Here is a 22133-nt window from a genome sequence, read left to right as displayed (position 1 = left end):
CATCTGGATGTCTTCTTTGCAGAAATGTCTGTTCATGTCCTCTGCCCATTTCTTGATTGGATTATTTGTCCTTTGGGTGTTGAGTTTGCTAAGCTCTTTATAGATTCTGGACACTAGTCCTTTATCTGATATGTCGTTTGCAAATATCTTCTCCCATTCTGTCAGTTGTCTTTTGATTTTGTTAACTGTTTCCTTTGCTGTGCAAAAGCTTTTGATCTTGATGAAATCCCAATAGTTCATTTTTGCCCTTGCTTCCCTTGCCTTTTGCGTTGTTCCTAGGAAGATGTTGCTGCGGCTGAGGTCGAAGAGGTTGCTGCCTGTGTTCTCCTCAAGGATTTTGATGGATTCCTTTCGCACATTGAGGTCCTTCATCCATTTTGAGTCTATTTTCGTGTGTGGTGTAAGGAAATGGTCCAATTTCATTTTTCTGCATGTGGCTGTCCAATTTTCCCAGCACCATTTATTGAAGAGGCTGTCTTTTTTCCATTGGACATTCTTTCCTGCTTTGTAGAAGATTAGTTGACCATAAAGTTCAGAGTCTATTTCTGGGCTCTCTATTCTGTTCCATTGACCTATGGGTCTGTTTTTGTGCCAGTACCATGCTGTCTTGATGATGACAGCTTTGTAATAGAGCTTGAAGTCCGGGATTGTGATGCCTGAGGGAGGAGTCAAGATGGCGGAGAAGTAGCTGGCTGAGACTACTTCAGCTAGCCGGAGATCAGCTAGATAGCTTATCTAAAGATTGCAAACACCTGAAAATCCATGGAGATCGAAGAGAAGAAGAACAGCAATTCTGGAAACAGAAAACCACTTTCTGAAAGGTAGGACCGGCGGAGAAGTGAATCCAAAGCGATGGGAAGATAGACCCCGGGGGGAGGGGCCGGCTCCCGGTAAGCGGCGGAGCAACCTCGCACAAAATCAGGACTTTTAAAAGTCTCTTCCACTGAGGGACATCGCTCCAGAGGCTACCCGGGGCGAAGCCCACGCGGGGTCAGCGTGGCCTCAGATCCCGCAGGGTCACAGAAGGATCGGGGGTGTCTGAGTGTCGCAGAGCTTGCGGGTACTGGAACAGGAAAGCCGGCTACAGAGACAGAGCCGACAGTAAGCTCGCAGCTCGGGGTGACCTTGAACCGGTCGCAGGCTCGGTGAGCTCAGAGCATGGCCGGAGGTCAGGCAGACGGGAGTAACTGGACACGGTTCTCTGAGCACGCACTGAGGAGTGCGGCCCTGGGCTCTTGGCTCCTCCAGGGCCACCCCGGCCCCGGGTAAGGGCGGTGCAATTCTGCCTGGGGCAAAGACACTTGAGAATCACTACAACAAGCCCCTCCCCCAGAAGATCAACAAGAAATCCAGCCGAGACCAAGTTCACCTACCAAAAGTGCGGTTTCAATACCAAGGAGAACAGCAGAATTCTAGAGGAGGAGAAAGCAAAGCACGGAACTCATGGCTTTTTCCCTGTGATTTTTTTTTAGTCTTGCGGTTAATTTAATTTTCTTATTTTTGATTTTTTGTTTTTTTTTTCTCGCCTTCAGGTAAATTTTTTTTTAAACTGTTACCTTTTTCTTTTTTAACGATTTTTTACTAGTTTATCTAATATATATCTTTTCTTTTTTATATTTTTCTTAGGTGTTTTCTTTTCTTTTAAATTCTTTTCTTTTTTTTTCTTTTTTCTTTTTTTTTTTCTTTTCTTTCTTCCTTTTTGAACCTCTTTTTATCCCCTTTCTCCCCCCTCACAATTTGGGATCTCTTCTAATTTGGTTAAAGCATATTTTCCTGGGGTTGTTGCCACCCTTTTAGTATTTTACTTGCCCCTTCATATACTCTTCTCAGGACAAAATGACAAGACGGAAAAATTCAACTCAAAAAAAAGAACAAGAGGCAGTACCGAAGGCTAGGGACCTAATCAATACAGACATTGGTGATATGTCAGATCTAGAGTTCAGAATGACAATTCTCAAGGTTCTAGCCGGGCTTGAAAAAGGCATGGAAGATATTAGAGAAACCCTCTCGAGAGATATAAAAGCCCTTTCTGGAGAAATAAAAGAACTAAAATCTAACCAAGTTGAAATCAAAAAAGCTATTAATGAGGTGCAATCAAAAATGGAGGCTCTCACTGCTAGGATAAATGAGGCAGAAGAAAGAATTAGTGATATAGAAGACCAAATGACAGAGAATAAAGAAGCTGAGCAAAAGAGGGACAAACAGCTACTGGACCACGAGGGTAGAATTCGAGATATAAGTGACACCATAAGACAAAACAACATTAGAATAATTGGGATTCCAGAAGAAGAAGAAAGAGAGAGGGGAGCAGAAGGTATCCTTCTCACCTTTGTTACAAGTCCTTTTGCTTTCCCCATTCTCCAATATTCCTTCTTTCTATCAGTTCAAGCATTATTTTATAAAGAAATCTATCCCTGAACTTCTTTATGTTAAATCTCATTATTGGCCACATTGTTCCAAATATCATCCTACACAGACCATGTCTTTTACAGCTCTTTCCTTGTGTGATTTTTTTTTTTTTTTTTTTTTTGGATTAACTGGTCTCTTTTAAAGGCTATTCTTCCCATGAGTATAGAAAAGATGTCTTTTTTCCACTATTTTATTTAATTACTTAGCACACAGTTCCTTAAGCATAGTAGATGCTGATTAAAATCCTATTGAATCAATGGTTTTGAAACCTTCTTGATGACATTTCTGAAATCCATGCATAAAAAGAAAATCTGTATTCATGTTAAAATTATATAAAAATGTATCCCTACTATCTTCTAGAAATTTTTTATGGTTCAACATATTTTAATATCTGCTATAGTATGTGTCTGAAATTATGTTAGCTATGAACAAAAGAAGTAACCTGCTACCACCATGGTTACTTCTTTTGACAATATTTGTATATGTTAAAGTATGTTTCCTTCTAGTTCAGTGAATTTCATTAGCATATTGTTATTCACTTTTTAAAAATTTTACTATATTATTGCTTTGTTATCATTAATGGGTATGTTATTTATCTCATCTGAATAATAATCTTTGGTATCTGAATAATACACCTGAACCAAAAAACTGAAAAAGTGGTATTTATATTATTCTCCACCATATTCTACCCATGCTAACCATTCAAATCATCTATATAAGGTCTTATTTTTCCACCCTCCTCCCATCAAATCTAAAATGAGTCCCATTACTCTTCATAATTTTCTAGAGATAAAATAAATGAACAGTAAAGTCTCTGTTCACTGAGTTCCCCTAAATAGTCTTAAGTTACTTATTAATATATGTAGTCTCATAAAATATTAAAAATTCTAAATTAGTTAATTTCCTCTCTTTCAGCTTGAACTTAGTCCGGGGTATACACCTCCCCTGCTCCTTGTCTTGTACTAGCACTTCTACTCCTCACTAAGCTACTTCTAGCAACTAGCTGAAGTGAGGAAAGAGAAACATTAAAAAAACTCAAGTGTTTTTCTCTGCTGACACCAGTATGAATTGTATTTGGTTCTTTCATTCTTTGCAGGTGTCTAAAAATGTCTCTCTTTTGGTGCACTCAGTGAGTTTTTAATAGATTTCTTTCCATTGCTAAGGATTTCTGAGTTGGAATTGTCTGACTCTTGCTGACCATCTATGAATTCCACTTTGTTCTGAGTTCTCCAAAGCCTATTGCCATACTCTTGGTTTTACGGAAAATATTGCTCATCCACAATCCATTTGTATACAGTCTCCTAAACTTCCAGGTTATTCTATGATACAGTAACTCAGCTGAATATCCTTCTTCCCTTCTTTTTTTTCCTTCAGTTTTTTTTTTAAGCTTTATTATTTATTTGACAGAGAAAGAGAGAGATCACAAGTAGGCAGAGAGGCAGGCAGAGAGAGGGAGAAGCAGGCTCCCCGCTGAGCAGAGAGCCCAATGTGGGGCTCGATCCCGGGATGCTGGGATCATGACCTGAGCCGAAGGCAGAGGCTTAACCCACTGAGCCACCCGGGTGCCCCTTTTCCTTCAGTTTTAAGCCAAATTCTGGTATATTGTGTTTCTCAAAGTCTAGGAGGAAATTTTTATACTCTCCAATGATCTCACACTAGATTCAAACCACCTCTGATCCTCTGCGATGTAAGGATCAATATCTTCAGAAAAGCATGGATCCTCATATAACCTGGGTTAAGCAATGAACTATGGGGGGTAGGGTGGAACAGTTCTTGGCCTTCTTATCACAGATAGTCTGGATTTTTAGTTTGAGATGTGGGAACATTTGGCACTTACTGTGAAACTGGAAAAGATCTCTATTGTAACAAATAGATACACATATATTGTGTATATCTTCCATCAATGTGCCTTTTGTCTTTTAAATATGTATATAATTTTTTAGCAGGGGAGGGGCAGAGGAAGAGGGAGGGAATATTTTTTATTTTTTAAGATTTATTGGGGGGGCAGTGCATGCAAGTGAGGGGAGGGGAAGAGGTGGGGAGAGAGAATCCTCAAGCAGACTGCCTGCTGAGTGCAGAGTTGGACCTGGGCTCGATGTGGCACACAATCTCAGGTCCTTGAGATCATGACTTGAGCTGAATTCAACCAATTGAGCCACCCAAGCACCCCAGGGATAGTTCAAATCTTAAGCAGGCTCCACACCAGGGCTCTATCTCATAGCCCTAGATCATGAACTGAGGCGAAATCAAGAGACTGACAATCAACCAACTGAGCCACCCAAGCACCCCATAAATATGTATATAGTATCTTTTGTATTAACATTGCTATATTCAATCTTTTCTTTTATATTTTGGTATCTTGTTTAATGAATCAATATTCCTAAATAAAATGAAAACACATAAAAAATGTTTCTACACTTAGGTTTTTAATTCAGGTAGGATTTCATTTTGTGTATGGTGTGAGATTAGTATCTAATCTTGTTATTTTTATTACAGAAGTCTAGTCATTCTTAGTTTTTATAAATGTTTTGTTTTATCTGGGATAATAGAGCTTTACATAGTGATTTATAATATCACCTCTATACTATAATAAATATCCTTATCATCATGTATCAGTTTCTGGATTGTTTGTTCTGATCATAAATTCATAAATTCATTTTACCCAAGTAAATATACAATGTTTTGTTTGCTATGCTTTGCCATAAATGTTGCTATGGCAATTCTTCCTCATTTTTCTTTGTAAAACACTGTCTTATTATTTTTTTTATACTTTCATGTGAGTCTTTTTTCCCAAATTATATTAAAAACTGCATTTTGATGATGATTATTATTAAAATGCATATACAGAGAATTTACTTCTTTGTGATATTAACTTTTAATGCTCTAATATGGTGTGTTATTCCAATTATATTTACCTTCCTTTATGTAATGCATTTTTTCCAAAATAACACTATAAAATGGTTCTTAAATTTATTCCTAAGTGCTTTAGAATGTTTGTTGACATTGAATATTATATTTTCTAATGGTGAGGAGTAGCAGTAAAAGAGTGTTTGCTATCTAGCTTCTCCTTTTACCAGTGGGTAAAATAGAAGTTACACCAAGTAAAAGTTCAAAATAAATATTAAAATATAAGTTATGCCAAGTGACATATGGTTTAGAAGGGAGAAATGAGGCTGAGGGGCCAAGGCTAATGTCCTACTTCTCAACTAGAAAAATTATTGAAAGTAAAGACTTTTTGCAGCAACATTTTATTGCATATTTTCCATGTTTCTTAGTGTCTAGAGGCAGTTGGGGGTCAAATGGCTCATACTCTGTGTTCCAGTGCCTGTTCTTCAGTTTAGTGAGTGTTTTGAGACTTCTTATGAAAATGTCAGGAAGACTCAATTCATGGGTATAAAGAGGTCAGTCACAGTAGCAGTGGTGTCATGGGTATGCTTTTGTTCTTACTAGTTCCAGAAAAGACTTCAGATGTGGGAACACCAATGTCAGTTTGAGAAGAAATTTCTGGAGATCTGGCCTAGATGTTGCTCTTCCAACTCATTAAAAATTTCTGTAAGCATTGATTTTCCATGTTGAGTAAACCTTATTTTGTTAAAATACCCACCGAATTTTCCATTTTCTATGCTGAAAGAAAAGTGATTCAGTATTTGGTATTCGAAGTAGTATAAAAATATACCAATATTGAGAATCTGAGTTAAATTGTCACAACTATTGGAACTGAAGCCAGGAATAATCAAATCAGGTGGCCAAAGAAAAATGGGACCTTATTAACCTATGTCCTATTGTGACAATGTAGTCACTTAATGAGTTCTTAAATTCACCTGAGGTACCTATTGAAGGAAAGAGTCTAGCAGTGTCTGATTGCTCTGATTGACTAGTATGGAAGGCATGAGGAAATCATGGTATTATATTCTAAATATTCTAACTATTCCTGAGAATATGAAGACATTTTAAAAATCTACTATTTGATAGGAATGACAAAAGGGGTTACAAAAATAAAATAAAAAGTTATTTTATTTATGTTGTGAGATCAATGAAGAAGACCACCTTCACATTTTTATTTTAACTTGAGCTGAGACATGAACAATGAAAAGAAATTATCTAATGGAGGTCTGAAGAGAAGAGCATTCTAGACATCCGAACATCCAGTGAGAAATATCAACCTGCTTCATAGGATTCTAAGTATCAAATTAAATACAATTAAATTACTTAATATGAAATCCTGGTAGGTGTTCAATTAATACTTTCAACATTTCTCTCTATATTTATCCATCTCGAATTTACTTTTGAGAATTACTGGAAGTGTTTTTCAGTAATTTATTTCAGTTTTTATTTTTTTTTCTAAAAACATGTGATATTTTAGACACATTTAAAGATTAAAGAGAGAAACAAATTATTTCAAGGTTCACAAAGATGAGGAACAAGGACTATATGATAAATTTGTCTTCAACTGTACAGACATGTTATAAAAGTGCTCGTCACTGAAAACTGTCTAGAGTATATTGTTGCTCTTATCATAATTGTCTCAGGGTTTTAGAAGCAAAATGTAATTGAATAATTGCCTACATACAATTGCTGAATGAGTATGAAACTAAGACTTGTGAAAATCACATCACATTGAGTTTGCAATAACTACATAAAAGATGTTATAGAAAAAGAAATCCCGTTTTTCTATCTCTCAGGAGAAATAGAGGTATTATGCTATGACTCGAAGTTGATGACTTCAGAGAGATTGAGGTGTCTTCAGAGCAGAACAGACTATCAGTTATGTTATGGTAATGATGTTTTTCTATTGCTAATCACAATTATCAATATATGTATTTAAATAAAAAGTAATTTCATTAATTAATATTTTAATAAGAGTGTGAAAAAACATATAAACAAGTCAATGTAACTTCCTAAGTAGCTTCATTAAATATCAATCTTTAACAAATACTCACTGAATACAGAAGTAAAGACATCTCACTGATCACTGTTTTTGAACATGACAGAGTTCTATAAATGCATTTAAGTTTTAAATACATTTAAGTTTACAACTAAGAATATGATGTCCATTAAAAAGACCTATAACAAGGGTGCCTCAGTGGCTCAGTGGTTAAGCATCTACCTTTGGCTTAGGTCATGATCCCAAGGTTCTGGATAGAGCCTCACATTGAGCCCCAAATCGAGCCCCACATCGAGGTCCTCATCGAGCCCTGCCTTGGGCCCCTTGCTCAGTGGAGAGCCTGCTTCTTCCTTTCCCTCTGCCTTCCACTCCCCCTGCTTGTGCTCTACTCTCTCTGTCAAATAAATAAATCAAAATCTTAAAAAAAAAAAAAAAGGGAGTAAGTTAAAAAAAAAAAAAGACTTGTAACAACAAAGATTATTCTTACATAATAGTTAGAAAAGGAATGAGTTTGTGAGAACAGAGACCAAAGTCAGACACACCTTAATGCCAATGATAATATACTTAATATTATAAAATGTAAGAAAACATGATTAAGTAAGCCAAGGCAAAAATAAATCATCACTCACTGAATTAACACAGGATTTTCACATAAATTTCATATTATAGTGTAATAAATACAGAATGGATTTGAAAAAAAAAATCCAAGTCAGAACCACTCATATTGTAGTTAAGATATAGGGAGAGTTTAAAAGACAAAGATTTTTTCATGTACTATTTTCAGAAAAACTAAGATATCCAAGAGCAAAAGCAAGTACATGTTTTAAAAAAAATGAATGATAGCACACAAGTTTGAATTATCTGATGTAAACTTTAAAGCCACAGAAAAAGTAACCATGCAGATGATGGTGAAAGGTAGCAGAAAAATACAAGTTTTCCAATGCAGTTAGTTACATAATTTCACCTTCACCTGAGGTGTCTAGTAATGAATTATGTCTAAGAAAACAGAGAGTACTTCAGAAATGCAAACCTTCAAAAAAGAGATAACTTGAAAGATGTGATCAACTATAAAAAGGTCACAAAGAGAAACAACATGAATCTTATCAACAGAGAATATTCTAAGAACAAAAGATCTTGTTCTCTCTTAAAGCAAATATTCTCAGAAGGATTTATACTTTGGCTGTCAAAACTAAAATAGTGAAGTCAGCAATTATTTATCTACTGATGAGAAAGGTCACTGCAGAGAAATAGAAGAAAAATACCTTTAGATTTCTGAGGGATATATTTAACATATTTGGTTTAGATCTATAAGAAAAGATGTTGGAAATCTAAGCGTGTAGGTAAAAAAAGAAATGTTGGGTAAAAATAAAGCTTGCCAACAGAGAATAAAGAAACTACTTAAATAATCTCCAATCAAGCACAAGGAATATTTGATTTCATCAAAGATACGTGTTGTGCTAAAAAAAAAAAAAAAAAAAAAGTAAGAATAATGCTTAATCTATTTCAACATAAGACTATGTGAACTCGGAATTCTGTTTTCCTCCTTTTTACCATCAGTATATCATCTCATAAAAATACATCCTAGATGGGCGCCTGGGTGGCTCAGTGGGTTAAGCCGCTGCCTTCGGCTCAGGTCGTGATCTCGGGGTCCTGGGATCGAGTCCCACATCGGGCTCTCCGCTCAGCAGGGAGCCTGCTTCCCTCTTACCTCTATCTCCCTCTCTGCCTGCCTCTCCATCTGCTTGTGATATCTCTCTGTCAAATAAATAAATAAAATCTTTAAAAAAAAAATACATCCTAGATGGCTGGAGTGTTAAGGTCATAAAATAAAGTCAGGGAATGCATATGGTACAGTTTTGTATTTCAAAGCTCATTCTTGAAACTTGTATTTTATTTTAAGTTATATAAACTACATCTAATTTATATGCTTAAATCAATGTTGGAAATAGTGATAGTGAATTTAAAAACTTTATGCTATTGAAATAAACTGAATTTTTAGTTTTCCACATCTTTGCCAATTTGCTGAATAACTAAATAATATTTCCTTTGGCATAATGTGTTCAGAAGCTGACATCATGAGATACATGGCAAATACTCTAAATAACAGTTTGAACTTAATACTATGTTAATTTATAATCAAGTAGATTAAACACATAATGTAACACACATACTGTAATAAGAGTTCAAATATGCTTTTTAATGTTCAGTGCCACTGCTAATAATGCAATATACAGAATATAAATTTATAGTCAAAGATGGGTAAAATTTGTCCAATTATCAGAGATTTTATTTTGTGTCTAGGTGTGACGTGCACATTTTGGGTTACTCTATCTTGAAAAAATAGTAAAGCTTATTCGTACATATTTTGGCATTTTTAGTTAGTATTTATTGAATGTTCCCTCAAATATTTCAAAAATATATTTGAAGGTATAAGTAGCATTTTGAGTTACCAAAATTTTACAAAATAACATAACCAAAAGGGAAAAGGGGAAAAAAGGTAAGTCCTAAAATTATTTATTTATTTAAAATCAGAAATGTCTTATTCCAGCACCACATAAATAATATACTATGTAGATATTGCTAAAACTACAAAGTGAGCAATCACAAGTTGTTCTGTAATTAAATTTGAAGTCATATTATTCATTCAAATGGCAGTATTACATAAAATATAAGACATAGATATGAAAAGTGTCCCCTCAAAAATGCACAAAGCTTACCTTTTAGAGAAAAATATTTATAAATTTTATTTCTAATCTTCAATCTTAGGTACAAGATTATTGATGTCAATATACTTCTTATAGGCAATATCCATCATATACTTATATAAAAATAACATACAATTTCCTAAGTAACATACATAGTGTCATTGTATATGTTTGAATAAACTGCTTGTAGTTTATTTCAGTAGCTGACTTATAGTAAAAGGTCTATAATATCTTCTTTCTATTTTTATATATTTCTGATAATTTATCATAGCTCTGTCTGACTCTCTCCAACTTAATTTTGATGAAAATACTAAGATATAAAATAGAGAAATTTGCTTCAGCTCCAGAGTCCAGAAGTAATGCTATATTTATTTAAAAATATATATATTTAAATGTATATATATATATGAATATAAATATACATTTAATTTTATATGAATATAAATATATATATATTTATATTTATACTCAGCTGTAATAGGTACATAGAATAAGAGAAGTAAAATTTAAAAAAGCAAAATCACACTCACATAGAAGTCCCAGGCAGATATGGCAGCTAAGCTGTCTTTGTTCCATATTGTCTCTAGCTTTCTGATTCACACTGAAGTATGGCCTTTATCTTCGTGATACAAGACCGAGGTCAGTCCATCAAATGTAAATATATTAAAAAAATCACATGAATTTAAAATGTCTTAAGGAACTCAATTAAAAGACAGACATTGCCAAAATAGATAAAAATGCAAAATCTAACTGTATGAAATATATATAAGAAACCTAATTATAATATAAAAGCACAAATACATTCTAATTCAAAGAAGGAAAAAGGATAGATCATGCAAGTACTAACCAAAAGAAGCTGGATTAGCTCAACTGATACCAAAGTAGATTCCAGAAAAAAGAACAGGGAAGAAAGGGTCATTTAATAGTGATAAAGGTGTCAATTCTTAGGAAGGCATAACAATCCTAAGTGTTTATGCATCTAATACCAGAGCTTCAAAACACATAAAGCAAAAACTGGTAAGAATATATAAAATAGACAAATTCCTAACCTGCAATTATGTTTATAGAATTAAATTCCTTTTCTCAATAATTGTTAGGATAGCGAGAAAATCTTTCAAGATACAGAAAATTTGAATATTATCAACAAAATTAACATAATTTACATTTCTAGAACATACATTACAAAAAGAATAGATATTAGGTGGGATGGTAATATGCATATTCTTTTCAAGTGAATATGAGCATTTATCAAGACAGACTATATACTGAATATATATCATAATAAATTATGTGTCATAATATATACACCATAATAAATATACAAATATATACTCTAATAAAAAGTCTCAGTAGACTGAGAATATATAGATAATAAAATGATAATATGTTAATATTACAAATAATGTAATGTCAAAAAGTTGAACATGGATGAAATGGATAAATTCTTTGACAGCCACAAGTTACAAAAACTCAAGAATACAAAAATACATTTTCTTATATTTATTAAAGTAATTATTTGCAGTTAAAATTCTTCCCACAAATAACTCTTCATATCATTTCACAGGGGAGATTATATTTTTTCTAAAAAACTGAGGAGACAGGAATACTATCCAATTCATCTTACGAGTCTACCACTGTTCTGAAATAAGAAGCAAGAAAACTAACATATAACAACAGTAAAGCGAAGGGTAGCAAGAAAGTGCTTAGAATACATGTGAAGCACTACATTTTTTAAAAATACCTGGTATTAAGTACATATCATATAACCCTTATGACAATTGATAAATAACAAACAGGTATAGACAAGAAACCAATAAAGACTTAAAATAATACAATGAGCTCAATACAGGAGAGGAAAATGAAAATAAAAGAACAGATAAAACAAACCAGGAAAACAATAATCAAGTTGGCATTTCTAAGACAAAATATATTAATATACACATTAAAAGTAGATGCAAAGGGAAATAACCCAAATAAATGTAATTTTATGAAAAGGAAATTAATAGGCCTCAAGTCTAGATATGAAATTCTTAACAAATTTCACCAAATTATTTTTTTTTTTTTTTTTAAAGATTTTATTTATTTATTTGACAGAGAGAAATCACAAGTGGGCAGAGAGGCAGGCAGAGAGAGAGGAAGGGAAGCAGGCTCTCCACTGAGCAGAGAGCCCGATGCGGGACTCGATCCCAGGACCCTGAGATCATGACCTGAGCCGAAGGCAGCGGCTTAACCCACTGAGCCACCCAGGCACCCACAAATTTCACCAAATTAAATCCAGTAATGTACAAGTGCATAAAATACAACCAACAGGGTTTAACCGAATATAAATAAAAAAAGAAAGTTGCATTCTTTTTTTTTTCTGCAGGTAGATATTATTTTATTTTAATGAGAATTTTAATACCAGTGATTTGCATTTGTTTATTAAATCATGGCTTTGTCCATGTCTTTTTTTTTTAATATATTATGTTATGTTAGTCACCATACAGTACATCATTAGTTTTAGATGAAGTGTTCCATGATTCATTGTTTTATATATATTTAAAAAAAAAGAATGCAAGGCTGATTTAACATTTTGAAATCAATAAAAGTAACTCATCATATTAACAGACTGAAAAAGCAGAAATGTATGATCATCCCTATTGTTGCAGAAAAAGTATTGCACAAATTCCAACAGTCATTCCTAGTAAGTAACTAAACTAAGAAAAACATACAAATTCCAATAGTCATTCCTAGTAAGTTTCACTAAACTAAGAATAGCATACAAATTCCTCAATATGATGAAGGATATCTTCCAAAAAGCTCACTAGATTCTGACTGGTACAGCTTCTATTAAAAGTCATTATGAATCCCCCTTTCTCTCTGCCTGCCTCTCTGCCTACTTGTGATCTCTCTCTGTCAAATAAATAAATAAAATCTTTGAACAAAAAAAGTAATTATGAAAATTTAGTCTCAAAGTAATCATACTAACTACTGCAGCATAAATCCTTAAAATCAGCTGAATTATAAGACCAGATGATATCTGACAATTCTTTAAATCATGCTTTCTGAGAGAAAAAAAAATCGCTTATTATTGTTTTTCTTCAAAACTCCCTTATGTTTTCAATATTTTAACAACAGGTATATGTTAGAGTATAAATGACTTTTAAAAATGCTACTTGGGACGCCTGGGTGGCTCAGTTGGTTGGGCAGCTGCCTTCAGCTCAGGTCATGATCCCGGAGTCCTGGAATCGAGTCCCACATCCGGCTTCTTGCTCAGCAGGGAGCCTGCTTCTCCCTCTGCCTGCCATTCTGTTTGCCTGTGCTCGCTCCCCCCCCCCCCGATAAATAAATAAAATCTTTAAAAAAATTTTTTTCTTTTTTTTAATATAATTTATTTTTTATTTTAAATGCTACTTAAGGGGCGCCTGGGTGGCTCAGTGGGTTAAGCCTCTGCCTTCGGCTCAGGTCATAGTCTCAGGGTCCTGGGATCGAGCCCTGCATCGGGCTCTCTGCTCAGCAGGGAGCCTGTTTCCCTTCCTCTCTCTCTCTCTGCCTGCTTCTCTGTGATCTCTGTCAAATAAATAAATAAAATCTTTAAAAAAAATGCTACTTAAAACTAGGAGTTGTGCTTCCTCCTTTGCTTAAGCATAAAAAAGAAAAGATTCATCCACATTTTTGCAACTATACCCATGTATCACACCTATGTAAGATCTTACATTGCAAAATATACTATTGTTCTCAACAGTCAGCAGGAAACCATAAGCTTGGCGTCTATTGGACTGCCTCAGAGCCATTTGTCAGAATTCTACACAAGAAGAATCTCATAGTACAAATCAAAGAGATTATAAGGAAAGAAGTCAGGGGCTCTAGAATTTGATAGCGATATTTTCATAGCTTTGTTAAACTCAAAGTAACATGTTTTGTTCATTTAAGAGTTATAGTCTTCCGCACTGGGAAGATATTCCTAACCAAAGTTAATTAAGCTAGTGTACAAGTGGACTGTATCTATTTTGTTATTTGGGTATATTTTTGGTTCTTTATATTCAATACAATATGATGTATAAAATTTAAAATAAAACAAAACAGTTGACTGCCGTGTGGGAAATATTTAGACTAACACATAGATATAAGTTAAAGTTGTCTCAAGGGAATGGCGTTTTTAAGGAACTTTGGGAGTATAAAATATTTTTCTGTAAGGCTTATTTGTGATTATCTAAATTTGTATTTGAGGAAAGAAAAGGTGTTGAAGTTTCAGTCTGCATATGGCAATTTTCCTCTACAGATGGTTTCCTTATTAAGAGAAGAGTCAAGGTCATTTAAGTGTTTAGCATTCTTACAGCAAGTATATTTTGGCTCAATATGTATCATGAATTAAAAATAATTTTAAGCTAGTCAAGATGACCCAGATAAAAAAAAAAAAAAAAAAGTTTTTCTGGCAATTCACAGACCTGTACCCCTGGGGATAAAAATACATTATAGGTTTATTTAAAAAAAAATAAATTAAAAAAATGTTTTTTATTTGTTAAACTGATCTCTCAAAATTATATAAAATAGTTGAGCTAAACATACTTACATCTGTCCCTCTTCCCCTGAACACTTGAAAGCAATTAAGGAGAGGAATAATTCCTATGACCCATATTCTCGGGAAAAAACCACGAACATTAGTGAAAAATGTATATGACTTTGAAAGACAGAGACAATGCAGTTTGAGCAACATGGACAGTTACTCAAATATCTGTGCCTCTTCTCAGAATAGGATTGCTTTACTGGCATTAAATATGCTCTACTGACAGAATATTCTGAGCCCTAACCTTGTTGCCAAAGCACTCCTAGGATTGGAGAGATGGAGCAATATGCACCTGTGGTCTAGGATAAGAGTTAAACTTAAGTACCACAAGCCTTCCATTCCAAGGGTACACATGCTGTGAGCCCTTTATCCACACAGCAGAATAAAAATTGTTGCCTTGGGAAAAGGATCAGAGTCCATACTTCTTTTCCCAGTGTTTGTGTTAAACGGTGCTTAATTTATTGACATTAAGTTTGTAAAAATCTACCTATAAATTAATGAAGTTAACACAAATAAATAATTCTGAATACCTAAGAATTTCCATGTCTCGATTTTATTTGTTAACTGGGAATAAATTAAGGAAATCAAGTTAATTTCAGGTTGTGCTTCAAAGCGCATCTCTGAGATTTTGGGTACTCTTTAAATATTTTCTAAGCTTTTTTGTAGTCTGCTCTTGAAAAGGTAACATCTTAAGCACACCCTAGAAGAATTTAACAAGAACTGTCTCATGGCTCTTTAATGATAATTCTATGATAACTCAATCTTTATCATACAAAGAAAGCATCTTTGTTTCTGGAAATTCAGAGATAAACGTGGTATTTTGTTCCAGTTTTATAAATGTAGTTTCAGTTTGTTCAGTGTTACATATCTACTGATTATAGAGCTAAGATTTGAACATAGTTTTTATAATATCAGAAAACCAGGGTTGTATATACTTTAACTTCCCCACACAATCCCCAACTAGAGAAACTTAGTCATGTGAGGTGTGAGAGTAATTGTGTAAGGTAGAAGAAATATATGCAAAACAAAACAAATAATGTGAAAATAAAGGTCAAAAACAAAATTAGATAAATGACACACAGATTTACAAATTCTCTGACTTCCTGGGTATTTTTATGTCAAAGAACTTTTTCTACTACAGATCTTACTTCTGATTTACAACTAGCGAACTCAGACAAGGATCGGAAAAACTTGCTGGTTGGCCATTACTAGTGGTCATAGGTTCATAATTACTGTGAACAACGCGTAGGGTTGGAGGTCAGACTACATCAGAATGTTACTGTATCAAATAAAATAAAATAAAATAAAATGATGCCTGCCAAAATCCTTTGGAATTGGAGTAGCATTATGCTAATTTAATACTAACACATTTACAGCCCTTTACAAAGTCTGCTAATACATTAGGATCTTCATTACTGTATCATAAGGAATTACAAAGCTAATGTGTAGAAAAGAATGATTTTGAAGCAATAATAAAGACAAAAAATAGAATTAAAACTTCACAGAAAGACTCATGAATGAAAGGATACCTGATTTTTGACAAATGTGGCACTGCAGAACACTGAGGAATTTTCAACAAAAGGTGCTACATCCAGTAGATATCGAAATGGACAAAAGTACCCTTATTCTACCTAACCTTTTACATAAAATTCAACTCTAGGTAAACTGCCAATCTAATGAGAAAATAAAATAAATAAAATGTTCTTAACTTTGGGTTAAGGAAAAACTTTTTCCTTAAAACAAAGAAAAACAAAAGAAAACAAAGAAAAAGCCCAAGAAAGCCCCAATTACTCAGAGACAAAGCTGTTAATAGATTTGGTCTACATTAAAGTTAGAGTTTTCTTAATTAAATCAAAGCAAAACAAAAAAACCCATTTAACCTTGTGTAAAGGCCTATCAGAATGGTGATATAACAGCATTACACATAACTGGCCAAGTTCTTGTATCCAAAATATATTGATAATAAAAACTCTGTTGTGCTCCAGCAATGCACACCTCCCTAAGGAATCTTAGGCCTGCTGGCTCTTAAGCAACTTATATCAGACTTATTTTGAAACCAGATTTCCCAGCATCTGTGATATGAAAACTGAACATGTCCAATCAATCATGACGAATTTACAGTCCACCTTGTGAGCAAAAACTTACATTTATAATCCTGCCTTACTTGGGATATATGCTTTTCTGCTATTGCCCTTTCAAATTGCTGCTTAGAAATGTCCCCTGAACTCACACATGAATAGCACTGTGCTTGCCAGACAATGATAAGTTAGATTTAGATTTATAAATTAAGTATCCTGGAGTATCCTTTTTCCTTACCTATTAACAACAGAAATAACTCCTAAAATAAATGAAAAAAGTCAACTCAGAATGGACATAAAAGCAGATGTAATTGGCTGGTAAAAGCATATGTAATTGGCTGGTAAAACATGAAAACATGGCTCACCTTCCTTAATGATTGGGGAGACATATTAAAACAATATAGGAAGCCAAAATTTTATCTCTACACTGTTAGGATAGAGTTAGGGTAGGGTTTTTCCTGGGCCTGATTATCAAGTTAAAATAGGACAGATCAAAAGGAGAAAAGGCATAGAAATTTATTTAATATAAGTTCTATGTAAAATGGAAGCCTTACTAGGGAATGAAGACCAAAAGAAGTGGCAAGACCTAAATGCTTTTATACCATGCTGAAAAAGAGAGACAATTGTGGAAAAGTAACTAAAACTATGTGAGGATGCTAAAGGAAAATAAGAATTACTTTAACAAGGTCTATATAGAACTCTCTCCACATCGATTTCCCAGAGTCACAAGAATGTTGCTTTCCTTCTGGTATATAGGGAGGACACCTTCCACATGGGAATCTCATCTTCTACTTTTAAGGAAAAGCAACAAGGCCAGAGTGTACTTCTTGCATCTGCTGTTTTTCAAGTGCCTTTATCAAAATAATTAATGTGCCAGGGTGGCATATTTTGGGATAGCATGTTCTAAACTTCAACAACAATGTGAGGAAGCTATGTATCTACTGGAATAAATTTCACAGAAATAATAAACTTACTAAAGTTTTACAAGGATGGGAAACAATGACAGTCCTTGAATATTGCTGTGGGTGGTACTTTGCAAAACTAATGAAATCTACTAGGTTGAACATAAGTATGCCCTATCATCAAACAAACAATATAACCAACAAAAATACATATATATTTGCACCAAAGAAGGCAAGTGTATTGACAGCAATATAGTCTGTAGTAATTGACAATGAAAGTAATTTGACAGGAACATGGAAAATACATTGTGACATATTCATTAAAAAGGTAATACTGCTGGGGGGAGGGGGTTTGGGAGAAGGGGGTGGGATTATGGACATTGGGGAGGGTATGTGCTTTGATGAGTGCTGTGAAGTGTGTAAACCTGGTGATTCACAGACCTGTACCCCTGGGGATAAAAATATATGTTTATAAAAAATAAAAAATTAAAAAAATAAGGTAATACTGCACAGAAATAAAAATGAATGCTGTCTGGATAAACAAAACAGTGTAGATAAAGAATATCACTGATATAATGTTAACAACTATAACAAAAAAATCCAGACAAAAATCACAATGATTTCATTCATATAGAGTTATAAACAAAATAAAAAAACACACAATATTTGGGGATAGAGGTGAGAATAATCGTAATCTTTGGGGAGGTGTATTGACTAAAAGAGTTGAGAAAGACTCTTGTGGTAATGATAATTTTCTTTTTTTTTTTTAAGATTTTATTTATTTGACAGGGAGAGAGAGATCACAAGTAGGTAGAGAGGCAGGCAGAGAGAGAGGGGGGAGGAAGCAGGCTCCCTGCAGATGCGGGGCTCGATACCAGGACCCTGGGATCCTGACCTGAGCCAAAGGCAGAGGCTTTAGCCCACTGAGCCACCCAAATATCCCATGATAATTTTCTATTTCTTGTTTTTGGTAGTATTATATAGGAGTTTTAATCTTGTAAGAATTCTTCAACATATAAGCTTATGATGTCCACATCTTTCTGTATGTATGCAATATTAATTTAAAAATTCTTAAAAAGTTAAAAAAAAAGAAGGAAAATTCTAGGAAGATGGTGGCATAGATTTTTACATGCCCTTCCCTTAACCACTCCTTGTCTAGAATAATACACCAATAAAAAATATGCTGGTTCTGCCTGGTGGTGATCTTCAACATATAAATTTTGAAGTCCTCTGGATGAAATGAACTCATAATCAGTTGTGTGAAAGACAGATATTTTGTCCAACTCCCAGAGGAGGCCTGACTATTAAGAGTCTATGGATTCTTTTAATAACAAATAATAGGTACTATTTGCTGAATGCCAGATATAGTTCTAATATATTTATATATTTTTTCTCACTTAATATGAGCAGTGATGCACTCATTGTTTTTGTCAGTAAGCCTTGGTAGAGCTTGCACATTTTCCAGATATTGAAAATGTCCAGGTGTTTGCAGTGCAAGGTGAATTTCTCCTGATCATTACAAATCGTAGAAAATTGCTTCTTGCAATCAGAGGGAACTGGAATAGAGAAGGATTTGCACCACTTCTGCTCCAGATATTTCAGCAGTTCAACAGACGTAACTGTGTACCAAGTTCTTTGTCCTGACTCACAATACAGATATATAAGATGCTCAAATGATTTTGTCTTCCTGCTACTCAAAAAAACCCAATATTCTGCTATTTGCTTGTACTGAGAAAATTGACCACCATGAACATGAAAGAAAATTTGCAATTATTTTTATGTAGATTTAGCAACCTAAAAAACCTTTCTTATTTAAATTAAAAACTTAGAATTTGAGTCAAAAGGAAATTTGAAAAAAGTGGCAACTTTCCTGGAGACATCATGAGTGGAACAGAAAAACTTTCTCAATTATACATATGCTATTATAAAAACAATATTCATAATTGAAACTGACAACAAATCAATAAGAAAGAATATGATCAATACTTAAGTTCTAGAAGACCAAGTGAAAATTTAATACATTAAGATTATAAAAAAAAAATGATGGCAAATACGAGTGACACTGTAAGAGAAATGGCAGGCAAATAAAGGAATCTTATGTTAAAGAAATAAAATATTCCTATATTCATTAAAGTAGTGAAGAAGGCTTTACTAAGGATTATTGAAACAGGTGTTAAGACTATCCTGTTGGAGGAAAGACCAGACTCAACTCTGAACACAGCATGGACAAGTGGGGATTTATAGAACAGGATTAATAAGTGATAAGAAGTTACTAAGAGAAGACTTAATGGGTAGGAGATTTTTGTCAAACCAGTAGAACATGATTCCTGATGAAGAAAGGACAAGGTGATCATATATATCAAGGATGGGGAGATTCTCACTGACTGAATAGCATTTTTACTACATCTGGACAAAGTAAGCTCAGTAAAGGGGCTAAGGTCTAGAGCTAGTTCAGAGGATGGCTCAAAGAAGCATGACTAAAGTTTGGGTCAAAGAGTCTTTGTCACCTACAATATGAAAAAATGGACCTTTTCAGAATGAAGAAAAAACATGGTATAGAAACCAAAATTAGACAAAAATAATAATAGAATTAAATATCACAAAGATGAAGAAAAACCTGTTTCTTCAAAGTGAATATTTTAATTGAATCACAAGATTCTAATTTATTAAATGTTTTTCCATTCAACCATTTTGATTAAAATATTTTATTTTATATAAATTATTCAAAAGTTTTTTGTTGGCTATGTTTTTGTTGTTACTATTACTCACAAGGTTAATTCATGTAAATGGATTAAAGACCAAATGTGAGACCTAAAACCATAAAACTCCTAGAAGAAAATATAGGCACTAATTTCTTTAAATTTAAATATTAAATTTAATTATAATTTTAAATATTTTATTAAGTAATATGATATAATATATAAATATGAATATAAATATTGAAATATTTAATATTTTATTGAAATATTAAAATATTTTATTTTATATAAATTATTCAAAAGTTTTGTGTTGGCTAAATTTTTGTTGTTACTATTACTCACAAGGTTAATTCATGTAAATGGATTAAAGACCCAAATGTGAGACCTAAAACCATAAAACTCCTAGAAAAAAATACAGGCACTAATTTCTTTGACATTGGCTGTAGAAACATTTTTGTATACATGTCTCTTCAGGCAAGGGAAACAAAATAAAAAATAAACTATAAGCACTATACTAAAAAAAACATTTTTATAGTAAAGAAACCATCAATAAAACAAGGCAAACTACTCAATGGGAGGGGATATTTGCAAATGATATATGCAATAATGTGTTAATATCTTGAATATATAAAGAACTTATATAAGTCAACATCCAAAAAGGCAAATAATTTGACTCAAATCGGAGAGAGGATCTAAATAGATGCTTTTCCAAAAAAAGGCATAAAGATGGTCAATAGATACATAAAAGATGCTGAACATCACTAATCATTAAGGAAATGCAAATCAAAACCACAATAAGATATCACCTTACAGCAGTCAGAATGGCTAAAATCAGTAAGACAAGAAATAGTAAGTGTTGATGACGATGTGGAGAAAAAGGAACACTTCTGCACTGTTTGTAGAAATCCAAATTGGTGGGGCGCCTGGGTGGCTCAGTGGGTTAAAGCCTCTGCCTTCAGCTCGGGTCATGATCTCAGGGTCCTGGGATCGAGCCCCGTATCAGGCTGTCTGCTCAGCATGGAGCCTGCTTCCTCCTCTTTCTCTGCCTGCCTCTCTGCCTACTTGTGATCTCTCTCTGTCAAATAAATAAATAAAATCTTAAAAAAAAAAAAAAAAGAAATCCAAATTGGTGCAGCCACTAAAGAAAATATAGAGTTTTCTTAACAAATTAAAAATTGAATTATCATATGATCCAGTAATTCCACTACTGGGTATCTATCCTTAAAAAATGAAAACAATTAAAAAATATATATAGTCCTAAGGTTATTTCAGCATTATTTATGATAGCAAAGACATGGAAGCAACCCAAGTGTCCATCAATAGATGAATGGATAAAGAAGTGGCAATAATACACACACACACACAGGACTATTACTCAGCCATAAAAAATAATGAGATACTCTCCAAGATATTCTCCCTGATATGAGGAAGTGGAGATGCAACGTGGGGGGTTGGGGAGGTAGGAGAAGAATAAATGAAACAAGATGGGATGGGGAGGGAGACAAACCATAAGTGACTCTTAATCTCACAAAACCAACTGAGGGTTGCTGGAGGGAAGGAGGTCGGGAGAGGGTGGTGGGATTATGGACATTGGAGAGGGTATGTGATATGGTGAGTGCTGTGAAGTGTGTAAACCTGGCGATTCACAGACCTGTACCCCTGGGGATAAAAATACATTATATGTTTATAAAAAATTTAAAAAATAAAAATTAAAAAATTAAAAAATTAAAAATTAAAAAAAATGAGATCTTGCCATCTACAATATATGGATGGACCTAAAGGACATAATACTAAATAAAGTCAGTAAGATAGAGAATGACAAATGCCATATAATTTCATTCATATGTGAAATTTAAGAAACAAAGTAAACAAAGAAAAAAAGAGATAAGCAAAAAGACTCTTAAATACA

This window comes from Mustela putorius, unplaced genomic scaffold (genome assembly GCF_011764305.1).
Source record: "Mustela putorius furo isolate JIRA1106 unplaced genomic scaffold, ASM1176430v1.1 tig00003898_pilon_pilon_pilon, whole genome shotgun sequence".
NCBI lineage: Eukaryota > Metazoa > Chordata > Mammalia > Carnivora > Mustelidae > Mustela > Mustela putorius.
Note: the sequence above shows the minus strand (reverse complement) of the source record.